Below are 16229 nucleotides of genomic sequence, written 5' to 3'. Positions count from 1 at the left end.
TTCATTAACTTGTGGTCGATTATTTTTTTAAGTCACTTGAAAGAATTCAGTGTGTAGTGTGGCAAGACTCTTCCCAAGGAAAAGCATGTGACACATTTCTTGGGTTCTAAAGGCCCAATTATTTTAACTTTTCAGCCTCACCCATTAAATCATTTACTCATTCGTTCCACCAACCAACCAGTAATTATTTTGCAATGACTATTGCCAAACATTAGGGAAAATTACAAGTAGATAGTCAGGACTCAGGTAGGAAGCTGCCTTGCTCTGAAGAAGTGACCTAGGACTATTCCGTACATGGCCTGAGAGCCTCACATGGATGCGTTTCTATTTATATTTTCATAACTGAGTATAGAGTTATTTTTGATTGAATACAAAATCAATCGTATGCACATGAAAATGAGAGCAGCCTTCCTGGTAAAGGAAAGAAAGACGAGAAGGAGACAGAGAGAGGGAAAAGAGAAAGAATGAACAGGTAGAACAGCGAAGGCAGGGACAGAGGGAGAAAGAAGAACAGGTTTTATTTTCATTTCTTTAGTAGACACAGGGAGAACGTCAGAAACAATTTGCTATACTTAAAATTAAACTTGTTGTTGAGTGCTGTGGAGTCAATCCTGACTCATAGTGATATCACGTGACAGAGTAGAACTGCCCCATGATGTTCTCTTGGGTCAATCTTTACAGAAATAAATCACCTGGTCTTTCTCCCACTTAGCCAACAAGTGGGTTCAAACCACCAATCTTTATGCCACCAAACCCATTGCCATCGAGTCTATTCCAACTCATAGTGACCCTAAAAGACAGTGTAGAACTGCCCCAGAGGGTTTCCAAGGAATGCCTGGTGGATTCAAACTGCCGACCTTTTGGTTAGCAGCTGGGGTTGGGCTGCAGGAACAAGAAAGAAACATACATGTTTCATTTCCAGTTCCCACAAAGAAAGTGCTGAATATATCTGTTTAAAAAAAACAAACGCACACATTACATACAAAGTGTTACATCACTGTTTGCCTTAATAAAGTAAAATTACAAGTGTAAAATTAGAGCAAACAGAAAATTTCCTGGTCAAGTCTTGAGGCAGGTGCCTTGAAGAAAGGAGCCTGCAGACTGTTGGTGGAGAAAGGGGGCTGGAAGAGGCACTGGTTGAAGAAAAGGCCCAGTGCTAGAGACATTCCTTTGGACTAATCTGTCCCTTGTTTCTTTAGTTTCTTCCTTCTTCCTTGCTTCTGAAGAGGTGAGACCAGTGGAGTATCCTGCTCACAGGCTTTTAAGAACCCAGATGCTAGTCACCAAAGAAGAATGTAGAATATTTTTCTTCATGAACTATGTTATGCCAGTTGAGCTCCATGTTCCCCGAGACCATGGTCCCCACAGTCCTCGGTCCAGCAATTTGGTCCCTCAGGGAGCTTGGATGTGTCTATGGCGCTACCATGACCTTGCCTTGTACAGGTTGAATGCACAGACTATTCTATGTCTAGCACAGTGCCCTTTCCCCTTCTGTTTTATCTAGTTTCATATTCCATGTATTCAGATCATTTTAGGGCAAAATCTTGGTAGGTCCTAGATCAATTAATTTCATGGAATAGCACTGGGTCAACTCATCCCACCTTCTAAACTCCCTGAAAAAAGGGAAATACAGGACAGGAATGCTTACCCTAGAGTTGCATGAATTGACTTTAATACAAACCACCATTAATCTAGTTGTTGGTTGTATGACGGTCTCCCCATGTTCCCAAGTTTCTGATCCTTTGAACATCTGTTAGGTGACTCATGTGAGTTGAAGATAATTTTCTTCATCACACTTGCTGCAGTTCTGGAAGTTGTCCTGTTTTCCTCCCTCCTGGATCAGTCCCAGTACAAAATGCTGCTGCACCTACCAGTGTAGCCACTTTTGCTGAGCAGACACAGCAGTGCCAGCAAAGCAAGAGAAGTTGGCTGCTTTCACGGGACTCTCCCTCTTATTTTGCCTCCCCAGATGTCTCTAGCACTGGGCCTTTTCTTCAACCACTGTGTCTTCCAGCCTCCTTTCTCCACCAACAGTCTGCAGGCTCCTTTCTCCAAGGCACCGGCCTCGAGACTTAACCAGGAAATTTTCTTGTTCCAGCGGCTTTGAGAAGTTGCCTTCAACAAAATGTACATGACTGCCCAGTGCTCTAGATGCAAAGAGAAAGAGTTCATAAGATCAGATTGAAATTGTCTTGAGGCCAAGACCTACCCATAATGTTGTTTTACATTCCTATTCAAAGATCTTCTAATTTGCCTTTTTTTTCTTTCATTAAAAAACAAAGGCAGTGGAAGATTCTGACTGCGAGTTCTAATTAACTGGGTTTTTTTCTTTTTATTTAATAGTAGCGTTGCTTTCAGGATATAGATCATGTAAGTAACCCTAAATCACCAAAAAAAAAGATACACATTTTTAAAAGTGAGAATAAATCCAGTGGAAAGCTTTTTAGTGTGATAAACCCTGTCTAATATTTGAAGGCAGAGGTTATTTTTCAAAAAAAATAGCTTTAGCCTAATTGAAAAAGAAGACAAAGTAAGAGTCAGGAACTTGTTGATGAAAGATCCTACATGCACAGGAAATCTAGAATATTATTATCAGTCCTGTCAAACAAACATAGACGTTGAGGAAGCTCAGTTCGACACACTAAGTGAGTCCTTTGTGGAAGCTGCAGGAGTCTCCATTTCTTCACCTACATACTGAGACAACAAAATTTACCTTGCACGGTGAGCCTAAACGTCAGACATAATCTGGGAAGTTCCCAGCACAGAGACTGGCTCAGAAAAGGTGTGCAATAAAGAGACACTGCTGTTTAAGTGTCACTAGGTAGCTTTTCACTCTGAATAAGTAGTTGTTATGAATTCAGTTCCACCTCCTGGGGAGCCTGTGTGTGTCAGAGCAGAACTCTGCTCCACACGGTTTTCCATGATGAGTTGTCAGAAGTAGGTCACCAGGCCTTTCTTCCAAGATGCCTCTGGGTGGACTCGAACTTCCAACCTTTCGGTTAGCAGCCGAGCACATTAACTGTTTGCACCACCAGAGACACGTTCTAAATAACCCATTCAAAATATCACTTCACTATTCTGTTCATTCACCTAAATAGCTTTGAAAGGAAAATCCCACTTTCTTTAGCAAGAAATACAAGCTAAATAATTTAGTAAAGGAACTGTAAGAGGTAAGATAATTTTCCCCACATCAAAAAATAATGACATTTTTAGCCAGCTAAAGGAATCAGATGAAAAAAATTATGGGTGTTATTTTTAACCATATGCAGAAATGAAAATGTTCAATAGTCTCCCAAACAGAAAAATCTGTCAACAAAATGAGATGGGGAGCAAGAGAAAGAAAATATGCTATGAGATTGCAGATACCGTCAATTTATGTGTTTCTTGGCCTTTCGTGTGAGTTTGGACAAATTACTAGTATTTTGGTGAAAATGCATAACAGCAGGGGAAGAAACCTGAAAAATGTTGTTTGTGTACTATTTGACAACATAATTTTTCAGGGGGCAAGAAGGGACATTTCAGCCACATTCAAAAAAATACCATTACAGTGAATCACTCTTCAGTCACTCTCTTAAACAGGTTGCAATTTTCACTCCTTCCGCTCTTGTCTATTAGCCAGGGGAAACAGTGAATACATGTTGGATGCTTCCTGATTGTTCTTCTTTAAAACAATGTATTCCTTTTCCGGAAACTTAAGGAAACACCAGCCATTTCATGACTTTAATCAACCATCAAAATAAAACACTTTATCTCCTAAAATTATACTGTAAGGAGAGCCTAACAAAGGATATGATCAAAATAAATGCTCAGCTCCTGGTGACAGGAGGTTCCAATTAGTTACAAAGATTGCACAATTCTTATCATCTTCAAGTATATAATCTAAATTTCATATAAGAACTTAAATAATGCATTACTTATATACATATCCCACCCATTGCTGCCAAGTTAATTCCAGCCATAGCGACCCTATAGGACAGAGTAGAATTGCCCCACAGGGTTTTCAAGGAGCAGGTGGTGGATTCGAACAGCCAACCTTTTAGTTAGCAGCTGAGCCCTTAACCACTGCACCACCAGGGCTCCTCTTACATACATGCTTTGTATTTTAAGAGACATGTTTGTATACTTTTTTACTTTCATTATCACATAAGGTATAATTATCATTAGGAATAATCTTGTCTACTATCTGAAAATCTCAACCACGACTCAGGCTCTGTTCTAATTACTTTCCATCACATGATCACTGGAAACACACTCCAGCCTGGCGGCACAGTGTTTTATTATAACCTTACTATGTAAATGAGAAAACAGAGGTGAGCGTTTCCTCTGGTTGACGTTATTGTTTACATTTTTAAATTGTCTAGCCTAATCTCAGTGTGTGTCTTGTCTCAAGTAAACTTTGGAATCACTGTCGAGTCCAAAAATAATACTTATTGGAAATACAATAATACTTAATAGAATTTTTATTGGAAATCCAATAATACTTATTGGATTTTTTATTGGAAAAAAGTTCATCCTGTACAGAGAGAGAGAAAGAGAAAGTGTGGGAAAGAGAGACAGATGAGAAAGATAAAGCAAAAACATTAAAAAGTTGATGGATCTAGGTAAAGGGATACTGGTATTCATTGCACTGTTCTTTCAACTTTTCTGAAGACTTGCAAGTTTCTAAATAACAAGTTAAGGAAACTACAACACAGCTGACCCACACTCTTGGAAATGTCAATGTCATGAAACAAACACGCACACAAATGGTGCGCATATCTTTGAGATTAAAAGAGACTAAAGAAACATGACGACATTCCACTGGCTAATTGTTTCAGAAGGAGATGCCCAGGTCCTTCTTCTGCCTTAGTCTGGAAGCTCAGCTGAAACCTGTGCACCATGGGTGACCCTGATGATATTTGAAATGCTGGTGGCATAGCTTCCAGCATCACAACAATATGCAAGCCACCACAGTACAACAGACTGACAGATGTGTGGTCACTTTGAGGACTAAGGTGTACCTGACCCAAGCAATGGTATTTTCAATTGCCTCATATGCATGCAAAAGTTGGACAATGAATAAGGAAGATGGAAGAAGAATTGATGCCTTTGAATTATGGTGTTGGAGAAGAACACTGAACATTATGGACTGCCAGAAGAACAAACAAATCTGTTTTGGAAGAAGTACCTCCGAATGCTCCTTAGAAGCAAGGATGGCAAGACTTTGTCTCACGTATTTTAGACACGTTGTCAGGAGGAACCAGTCCCTGGAAAACGACACCATGTTTGGTAAAGTAAAGGTCAGCAAAAAAGAGGAAGCTCCTCACTGAGATGGATTGACACACTGGCTGCAACAGTGGGCTCAAACAGCAACGATTGTGAGGATGACACAGGACTGGGCAGTGTTTTGTTCTGTTGTACGCAGGGTTGCTGTGAGTCAGAATTGACTCAACGGTGCCTAACAACAACAACAAAAGACAGGAGGACTAACTGCAGTGCATGATCCTTGACTGGATTAAAAAAACAAAAAAAAGGCCCATTCTTAAAGGGCATTATTGGATCCATTGGGAAAATATATTATCACAATGTTAAATTTTCAAAGTATGATAGGTGGAATAGTGGACCCCTAAAGTCCTATCCCTAGAACCTATGAATATGTTATGCTGCACGGCAAGGATGAATTAAGACATTAACCAAATGACCTTAAACAGGGAGATGTTCCTGGATTATCCAGGTGAGCCCAATGTAATCACAAGGGTCCTTAAAAGATGGAATAGGATGTAGAAGAATCAGTATCAGAGTGATGCAGTATGAGAAAGACTCAACCTGCTATTGCTGGCTTTGAAGAAGAAAGGGGCCATGAGCCAAGGAATGCAGGCAGCCTCTAGAAACTGAAAAAGGCAAGAAATACATTCTCCTGGAGAGCTTCACAACAGAACACAGCCTTTCTTGCATCTTTATATGAGCCCAGTGAGACCCATTTCAGACTTCTGACCTTCAGAACTGCTAGATAATAAATGCATGTTATTTTAAGCCACTAAGTTTGTGATAACTTGTTACAGTACTGATAGGAAACAATACAGTAAGTGCAATAATTTTGTTGTTCTTGGAAGACATGCGTGGAAGTATTTAGGACTAAAGGTTCATGCTGTCTGCAATTAACTCACAAATAGCTCACAAGGAAAGGGGAAAGGTTAGGCACAAATATGATAAAATTATAACTGGTGAATTTTAGTGAGAGGAATGTGGGCTTTCATTATATTAGCAACTTTCCATGGGTCTAAAATTTTTCAAAAGCTTAGGAGAATGAAAAGAGAAAAGCAGAAGAATAAAAAGGAGGTGGGGGAGGGAAAGGGGAGAAGGAGGAGGAGAAGACCTGTGAAAGCAAGTCTAAGTTCAGCCAGAAAGAGGGTTTTAATCAATCAGCAAGGTCTACCACTGTCAGAATCGACTAGATGACAAGGGGTATGGGGTTTTTGTTTTGTTTTGGTTTTGGTACCATTGGCCAACAGGTCCCTGGGTAGCACAAACAAGTTGGCTCCACTAGTAACCTAAAGGTTAGAAGTTCAAATCCATCCAGCAGGATCATGGAAGAAAGGCCTAGCAATATTCTTCCATGAAGATTACAGCCAAGAAAACCCTATGGAGTACAGTTCTGCACTGTAATGCTTGAGGTCACCCTGAGTAGGAATTGACTCAATGGCAACAACTTTTGTTTGTTCATTTTGGTTTGGTTTGGTTTACTATTGACCAAGGAAGAGAGAGAGAGAGAGAGAGGTGATATCTACCTTGTATTTGAAGATCCCAGGCAATCTATTCAATAAATTGAAACACTTTAGCCTGATATACCAAAAGAAAAAAAAAAAAAAAAAAAGTATTTCGGAAACCCCCAGGCACCCTTCAACCTTCCCTACTCAGCAGAAATCAGAAGTTTTATTCCCTGGAGAAAATAAAATAGAGTCTTTGGGCTGGGAGCTAAGTCGAGGGTGAAAATATCGTACAGAAAACAGGGAATAACTGAAAACCTACTTAATGTATGCTCAGCCACCACTTTCATCTCTACATAGCCTCTGGAACTCTAGCAGCCAAGCTAGCACCCTCTGGCAAGGAGACTGGGAAAGTCTTCTCTGGAGAACCTGGCCACCAAGAGAGAAGACTTCACAATATTGTGTTTTAAGCTGGGTTCTCTAGAGAAGTAAAACAAGTGAAATGTATATACAAATATATAGAGAGAGATTTATCTCAAAGAAATGTCTTGTACAACTGTGGAGGCAGGCAAGTGCCCAATTCATAGGCCAGGTGTCAGGCTGGAGGCTTCTCCTGATTCACTTGGTTGCAGGGGCTGATGAACCCAAGATTGGTAGGCCAGATGATAGACTATTGGCCCACAGGGTTGTGGAAGCTGACAAATCCCAGAATTGACAATCAGACAGCAGGCTGCTGGCTCACAAGACTGTAGAAGCTGATAAATCCCAAGGTCTGCAGGTCAGGCAGAAGCCTCATGGCCCATGAGGAGAGAGGATGATGAGTCCAATGCAGAATCCAGAGCAAGTGAGTGAGCTTTGCCAGAGTATCTATCTATCTGTCTGTCTGTCTGTCTGTCGGTCTATCTATCTAATCTATCATCTATCTATCTAATCTATCTCTCTATCATCTGTCTATCATCTATACCTATCTATCGTCTATCTATCTACCTATCATCTATCAATCTATCTATCATCTATCTATCATCCATCTATCTATCTATATCCTATATATATATATAGGATACAAGCCACACCCCAGAGGAAACTCCCATGACAACTGATTGGCTGATCACATCAGATTGTATCATGGAGGATGACTACATCATTACATAACTGCCAAACTACATCACTACATAACTGCCAGGCCACTGAGAATCATGGCCCAGACAAGTTGACACACAACCTTAAACATCACATACTGTTATCGGGGATTTCCTACAAAACTGGTCAGCAAGACTACTCTGCAGTGAAGACCATTCCATAAGTACATAGCTTTTGATCGTTGTTGTAGTGTTCCTCACTTGGATATTTGTAGCCATCTAACATTTGAGAAGTATTTCGATATGAAAGACATAGACCAAATCAACAGAAACACTGTTTTGCTAATGATGAAAACATGGCCCCAAATTGTATTAATAATATCAGAGAACCAGAAAAGATAGTGCATCCAAGAAACTATTAAAGAAATAAAAACAAGTATTTGGAGACCAAAAATAAGTATCTATGAGAAAAGAATTTTAAAAATTCAATAATTGGAAGATGGAGTGGAGAAAATCTCACAGAAAGTAGAGCAAGAGAGTCTCTGAACCTCTTCATTGTCTGTGTGTCCATGGTTGACCAGCCACCTTTTTACTGGCCTATTTCAATATGACCGTGATCTAAATGCCCTGGTCTGTGGCTGACAAGGATCTCCTCGTGCCGGCTTCGGTCACTTCGGGAAGATGAGACTACCTGAGCGTCAAGTTCAAGGCGACAAGTGAAGCATGAAAACCAGATCCAAAGAGAAGGCAAGAGGGTAGAGAAAACACTGAAGAAGGGGCTCTGGGAGAACAACCCTCGAAGATTCTCTAAGGTTTCAGGGGATGGAGGCAGGCAGGTCAATGGTACATCAACCCGTTGAGCAGAATGGTGGCCATTGAGGCAGACTTCTTATTCAGACATCTTTGCTATCTCTTTGCCTGTCTCTGGTCTGATCCATCATGTCTTGTTTTTAAGGTTTAATTTTCAGAAATGAACCTTATTTCAGCCACTTTTACCTCAATCTCCCATAAGTTTTTTTCAAAAAAAACAAATTTTTCCTTAAAGCAAGGAAAATTAAATATATTGATTACCAAATATGTCTCCATTGGAACTTTATTGCAGTAATGGTTTACTCACTGGACTTTTCATAGAAGGACCCAGTTTCCCTTTTCTTTGACATCTTCTCAAAAATATACATACTACTTCAGTTCATATTTAATATTTTTATTAGACCCTTGGAATTTTAATTGGTATTTGCCAAAAATAAAATGTCTGTTATTATCTTCACATTTGGAATATACTCCATCTTATATCTACTGATAATATTTTAATGAGAACATACAATTAAAAGTTTCATATTCCTTTACATAATTTTTTTAATTAAAAAGCATTTTTAATTTGTCAAGTTCATAAAGAATTGCAACAATGTTCACATTATGTAAAAGCTATTATCCATTCTCCTAATTGCAGAAGTAATAATAGGAATAATTCAAGGCTAAAATTTGCATTACTTCATAACCAACTCTTAAATTTCATTTATTTAATGAAGTTTCCTAAATATTTTATCATTTTAGATAGTGCAAGACACTGATATAAAAAATGGGTAACTGTCAGGCTGCCAGAAGAGGGAACAAATCTGTCTTGGAAGAAGTACCCCCAGAATGCTCTTTAGAAGCAAGAATGGTGAGACTTCGTTTCGAGTACCTTGGACATGTTGTCAGGAGGGAACAGTCCCTGGAGAAAAGCAGAGGGTTAGGGAAAAGAGAAAGACCTTCAATGAGATGTATTGACCCAGTGGCAGCAACAATGGGCTCAAACAGAGCAATGATTGTGAGGACGGTGCAGGACTAGGCAGTGTTTCCTTCTGTTGTACATAGGGTTGCTGTGAGTCGGAATCGACTCAACGACACCTAACAACATGACAAAGCAAACTGAATTCTGAAAATGCCTCTCTGGCCCTTAGCTTTCCTCTGAAATGAGGGCGCAGACAAGGTGATACCTAATGTCCTTCCAATTCCAACATTTCACACTTCTCTTTCTACACGCCTTTGAGTGCTTCCAATTTTCCTCAGTGTTAAGATACAGAGTCCCAGGATGTGAAAGATAATTCTTACGTGAGGATTTGATTTACTGTATAAAATCTTCAACGAGGGAGTGAGGGAAGGGAAGAATGGTGGCTGTTGAGGCAGACCTCTTATTCAGGTATAGAGGGTCACCCACTCCAGGCTCCCCAGCACTTGCTCTGGAGCTAGGGTTGCCAGATTTAGTAAATAAAAATACATGATATCCAATATTACTTACCCACAATTCAAGTTAACTGGATGTCCTGTATTTTATCAGGCAATTATATCTGGAGCATGACTTTTGTCATTAAAAGCAATGGTGGAATTTCTTTTTCCAGCCATAAGAAAGTAGCAGGGTCCAAACCTACACTTCCGCTGTAAACAACTAGAAAACTCAGCTACGTGTATGAAACAACTGTCTTCCCACACTGGACAAACAGAGGGCTGTGATCCCTGAGAAAAAGAAAACATTACTAGAGAAAGAGAAGCCAAACACAGCACAGAGGTCAGACTGGAGTTCCAGGAGGCAGAGGGAGCTAGAATTTGTAGTGCTGAGTCCTTGAGAGGACAGAGCTGTGCAGAGGGTAAGTTCCAGAGACCTGCCTAACGGCCCCCTTGAGGCTTTGGCTTAGGACCAATCTGCAGCACAGGGAAGTAGCTGACAGGGAAAGAACAATGACCTGGGAACTGTTAGCCAAACAATTTCCAGAGCTTGCACAGGGCCAGGAGTTGTTTGAGTTACCACTGCCCAGAGGGAGAGACATCAATGAACACCAGAGCCATTCAGTGGAGACCTTAGAGGAAAGGAGCCCTTATGGCTGCCCTTCCGCAGTTTACAGTGTCATGATCATTGCCTTCTCTGGTTTCTGGTGGCTCAGCACCACCACCTGGGCTATATTCTTTTGTGAAGACTACTTTTCCCCATCTTCACTACCAACTCTCATTTGTGTTACTGCAATGCTTTCCTACTTGTTCCTTAGTCATCTACGCTTGTTTTCTTCACACTGTAAAATGCTACTCTTAAAATATATGATATTGCCATCCCAGAGCTTAAGGCTTAAGGCTTTTTATGGTTCTCCATTACCCTTAAGATAAAGACAAAGCTCAATAACACACCTAACAAAGCCAAGCATGGCATGGCCCCTACATAACTCTCCAGCCTCACTTCTATTCAAGTCATGCTAACCTTCTTCAATGTCTCATCTATACCATCTATACCATGATCCATCTCACCGCAAGTTCTTTATGCTGTTCCTTCCGTCTGGAACCCTATGTACAACAAAACGAAGCACTGCCCGGTCCAACAGCACCCTTACAATCATTGTTATGCCCGAGCCCATTGTTGTAGCCACTGTGTCAGTCCATCTCATTGAGGGCCTTCCTCTTTTTTGCTGACCATCTACTTTATCAAGTACGATGTCCTTCTCCAGGGACTAATCCCTCCTGATAATATGTCAAAAGTATGGGAGACATGGTCTCACTATCCCTGCTTCTAAGGAGCATTCTGGTTCCACTTCTTCCAAGACACATTTGTTGGTTAATTTGGCAGTCCATGGTATATTCAATATTCTTCGCCAACACCACAATTCAAAGGCATTAATTCTTCAGTCTTCCTTATTCATTGTCAAGCTTTCACATGCATATAAGGCGATTGAAAACATCGTGACTTGGGTCAGCCACACCCTAGTGTTCAGGTGATGTCTTTGTTTTTTCAACACTTTAAAGAGGTCTTTTGCAGCAGATTTGCCCAATGCAATGGGTCTTTTGATTTCTCGACTGTTTCGTCCATGTGTGTTGACTGTCGATCTAAGTAAAATGAAATCCTTGACAAATTCAATATTTTCTCCGTTTATCATGATGTGGCATTTTAGTCCAGTTGTGAGGATTTTTGTTTTCTTTATGTTGAGGTGCAATCCATACTGATGGCTGTGGTCTTTGATCTTCATCAGTAAGTGCTTCAAGACCTCTTCACTTTCAGCAAGCAAGGTTGTGTCATCTATGTAACACAGGTTTTTAATGAGTCCTCCACCAATCCTGATGCCCCGTTCTTCTTCATATAGTCCAGCTTCTCAGATTATTTGCTCAACGTACAGATTGAATAGGTATGGTGAAAGGGTAAAACCCTAACGCACAACTTTCCTGACTTTAAACCACACAGTATCCCCTTGTTCTGTTCAAACGACTGTCTCTTGATCTATGTACACATTCCTCATGACCACAATGAAGTATCTGGAATTCCTATTCTTCACAATGTTATACATAATTTGTTATGATTCACAGTCAAATGCCTTTGCATAGTCAATAAAACACAAGTAAACACCTGTCTGGTGTTCTCTGCTTTCAGCCAAGAGCCATGTGGCATCAGCGTGATATTGCTGGTTCCATGTCCTCTTCTGAATCCAGCTTGAATTTCTGGCTTTTTCCTGTCTATATACTGCTGCAGCCACTTTTAAACAATCTTCAGCAAAATTTTACTTGCATGCGACATTAGTGATGTTGTTTGATAATTTCCACATTTTGTTGGTTCACCTTTCTTGAGTATAGGCATAATTATGGAGATCTTCCAGTCAGTTGGCCAGGTAGCTGTCTTCCAAATTTCTTGGCATAGACAAGTGAGTACTTCCAGTGCAGCAACCGTTTGCTGAAACATCTCAACTGGTATTCCATCAATTCCTGGGGACTTGTTTTTCATCAATGCCTTCATTGCAACTTGTACCTCTTCCTTCAGCACCTTCGGTTCCTGATTATATGCTACCTTCTGAAATGGTTTAATATTGACCAATTCTTGGTATAATGACTCTGTGTATTCCTTCCATCTTCTTTTGATGCTTTCTACATCATTTTATATTTTCCCCAGAGAATCCTTCAATATTGCAACTCGAGGCTTGAATGTTTTCTTCAGTTCTTTTAGCTTGAGAACCACCAAGCATGTTCTGCCCTTTTGGTTTTCTATCCCCAGGCCTTTGCATATGTCATTATAACACTTTATTTTATCTTCTCCAGCCACCCTTTGAAATGTACCGTTCAGCTCTTCTACTTCATCATTTCTTCCTTTCACTTTAGCTACGCGACATTCAAGAGCAAGGTTCAGAGTCTCTTATGACATCCATTTTGGTCTTTTCTTTCCGTCTTTTTAATGACCTCTTGATTAATGAATAATAATAGCTAGTAATTATGCCTCCACTTAATGATCATTTGTCATGCGTAACATTGCCCTGAGATGACATACATAATCTCATTTGGTTCTCACAAGAGCAACAGGTAAATATTCTAGTCTATCCTCTTTTACAGATAAGGGAACTCATCTGAATAGATGAGGTTCAGAGAGGCTTAAGAGGTCTTAGAAGTTGCAGAGTCAGCATTAAGCCAATGTAGCCTAACTCTGCTTCCACACTAAACTTCTCTCAGTTGACAGAATGATGTTAGCTACCAAAGCAGTTGGTACAACCTTATTATACTTAAACCAAACCAAACCTGTTGCCATTGAGTTGATTCTGACTCACAGTGACCTATAGGACAGAGTAGAACTGCCACATATGTTTTCCAAGGAATGGCTGGTGGATTCAAACTGCTCATCTTTTGGCTGTTTAGTATATATAGAAGCACAATATTCAGAATCAGGGATGATAGAGTTCTACTGTGTGCTAGGTTAGAACACACGTTTTGTTCAGTTTGGGGTGTTACATTTTAAGAGAAAAATTTAAGAGAGTTATTGCCAAATAGGATTAAATGTGAGAATTAAGTGAGAAAATGTAAGGTGATTTTAGCACAGCACTTGTCCCTATTTGTGTTCATTAGAGTTAGTAAATACTTTTTGCTCTTGTTGAACTTGACTCCAAAAAAACACCAGCAGATCCTGATCAATCAAATTTCAAACTTATGTAAACATAAAAGCATTCTAGTCTAAACTGCAAAGAGTAAGATACTTGGGCAACCTAGGCTCTTCCACCTAACCTGAACAAAGTACAAATATTACTCAGCATTCAGAGCTTCCTGGTCATTTTTACTTAAAGTGTAGATCTCTAAGTGCCTAGGATGATAAGAATTATGGGGAGGAGGTCATATTTTCTTTTCAGAATTGTGCCAGTTGAGTATAAAGATGAGAGAAAGCCATTCAGAAGTATATAAACATAAAATTTATACACATATCATACCTACATAAGTGTGATGGTTAAGGTTGTATGTCAACTTGGCTGAGCCATGATTCTCAGTGGTTTGACAGTTGTGTAATGATGTAGTTTGGGAGTTATGTAATCATGTAGTTTGTTAGTTATGTAATGATGTCTGACTTCTGGTTCTTGGAACTTGCCAGCTGCTTGTCATATTGCCTGCTGATCTCAGGATTCGTCAGCCTCTGCAATCCGTGAGTCAGAAGCATACCATCTCACCTGCTGATCTTGGATTCATCAGTCTCCGTAGCCCATGATCCAGTGGTCTACAGTGTGGCCTGCAGATGTTGGGTTCGTGAGTCAAGAGAAGCCTCCAGCCTGCTGCCTGACCCACGGACTTGGGACTTACCAGCCTCTACAACTATGTGAGCCATTTCCTCAAGAGAACTCTGTGTGTGTGTGTGTGTGTGTGTGTGTGCGTGTGTGTGTGTGTATACTGGTTTTGCTTCTCTTGAGAACCCAGCCTAAGACATAAGTGAATTATAGAATAGAATTCATATAGAATATTTCCATTTCTTTTAAAATTTCACTAATTTTTCTAATTGCCTTGGTAATTATGCTTATAAGACTAAAAGGCATTAATGATTAATAACATTCTTAATTATACAAACAAAGTATGAATGGAAATTTGAGAGGCTGAAGGGGAAAAATTAGATATTTTACACCACATTTGCATTTTTACACATTCTTTTCCCATCTTTGCCCACAGGCTGATTTATTTTTTATACAATTACAAAACATAGAAAATTAAAGTATGTAACAAGTTATAAAACTGATTTTTTCAACCTATTTTTAAAAATTATAAATACTTGAATGTTAAGAAATGGCTCATTTTGCGGGCACTTTTTTTTTATGACTTTCCAATAACCGAATGATTAAATTATAAAGTGATTTCAAGTGTTAAATTACTTCACCCTTCCTCTAAACCATGTTTTATAAGAAGCTGGTGCCCTTTGGCTTCCAGCTAAGACACAAATGACCATGCATGACTCAGTCCTAATAGATTCTAAAAAGTCAGCACTGAGGGTGCCTCATTTTAATATGATGGAAGAACAGACCTTTACAAAATCAAACCGAGAAGCTCTTTGTGACACATTTAGCTTTGGAAGCTCAGGAGCGCTGCCTACTTGGTAGAAAAGCAGAGAGTTGCATTTAACGTCATGCTACATTTGTACATGATTAACTTCCAGCATCTCAATTTATCTTTTTTAGAAGTAATAAATTGAGCCTTTTGATTTTTTTGGCATGCCTTGGCATGAGGATTTGCTGGTATGTCCAAATCTCTTTACATTCGAGTGCACATAAATTCCGTCTCCATGGAGGTCAGACCCTCATTAATTCAGGTGACCAGGCTAGAAAACTGCTCTTTAAGAAAGGGTGGAGAAAAAAAAAAAATTTCCCCTAGTTCACAAACAGCCATATATGAAATAATCCAGAAATTATCAACATACTATGTGTCAGAAAAATCAGACAGACAAGAGAAACGATTAGCTCCGTGCTTACTACACAATTAAATATCCAGGCCCTAATACAATTCTAATGCAATTGGGAAAGAGTATGTTAAGATACTTTTTAGGATCAAGTTTTTCTTTCAGTTACAGTTTAGCAGAATGCTGATAAAACCACTGTCCTGTTGCGTATTTAAACTCTGAAGAGCCCTTATGTCGTGAAATTAAATTATAACATTGAATTTCAAAATGCTTGTGTAACATGATATACTCTCTCCAAAGACCCCATAGAAATAAATATTTCAAGCCTTCTAACCAAAGTTGACCTATTGATTGAGCAGGAAAGGGCAGTCTAAAAGGCAAAGCATTTTAAAAAATTAACACTACCCAGATTCACCTTAATGCTTTTAAGAAATGTCTTTGGCAGATGGAACATCAATCTAAGGAGTTAAAAAAAAAAAAATCATCTCGTGTCAGGAGAAAAAAAGAATATCTGGAAAACGCAGCATACCTTATTACATTATAATCTTGCCTCAAAGGAAAGAGAAAAAAAAAAGAAGAAAAAAGGAAGCAGGAACTAAGCTTTCTGGAAGGCTTACAAAATCACTACACTTTAGTGCATACTGAGTTCCCACAGTGTTCTTAACATCAGAATGAGAGGGGAAAGTCAAAGGTCATATGGTCAGCCAGGGAGGTCATGACCTTCTGAAGCATAAGCTCCATTTGTAAATGCCCATGGTATTAAGTGAAAAGAATGGGAACTCATTTATGTTTTGGGAAATATAATTGGGCCTATGTATTTTT

Source organism: Loxodonta africana, chromosome 12, assembly GCF_030014295.1.
Source record: "Loxodonta africana isolate mLoxAfr1 chromosome 12, mLoxAfr1.hap2, whole genome shotgun sequence".
In the NCBI taxonomy this organism is placed as follows: Eukaryota; Metazoa; Chordata; class Mammalia; order Proboscidea; family Elephantidae; genus Loxodonta; species Loxodonta africana.
The sequence above is the reverse complement of the archived record's forward strand: the minus strand, read 5'-3'. Positions refer to the sequence as shown.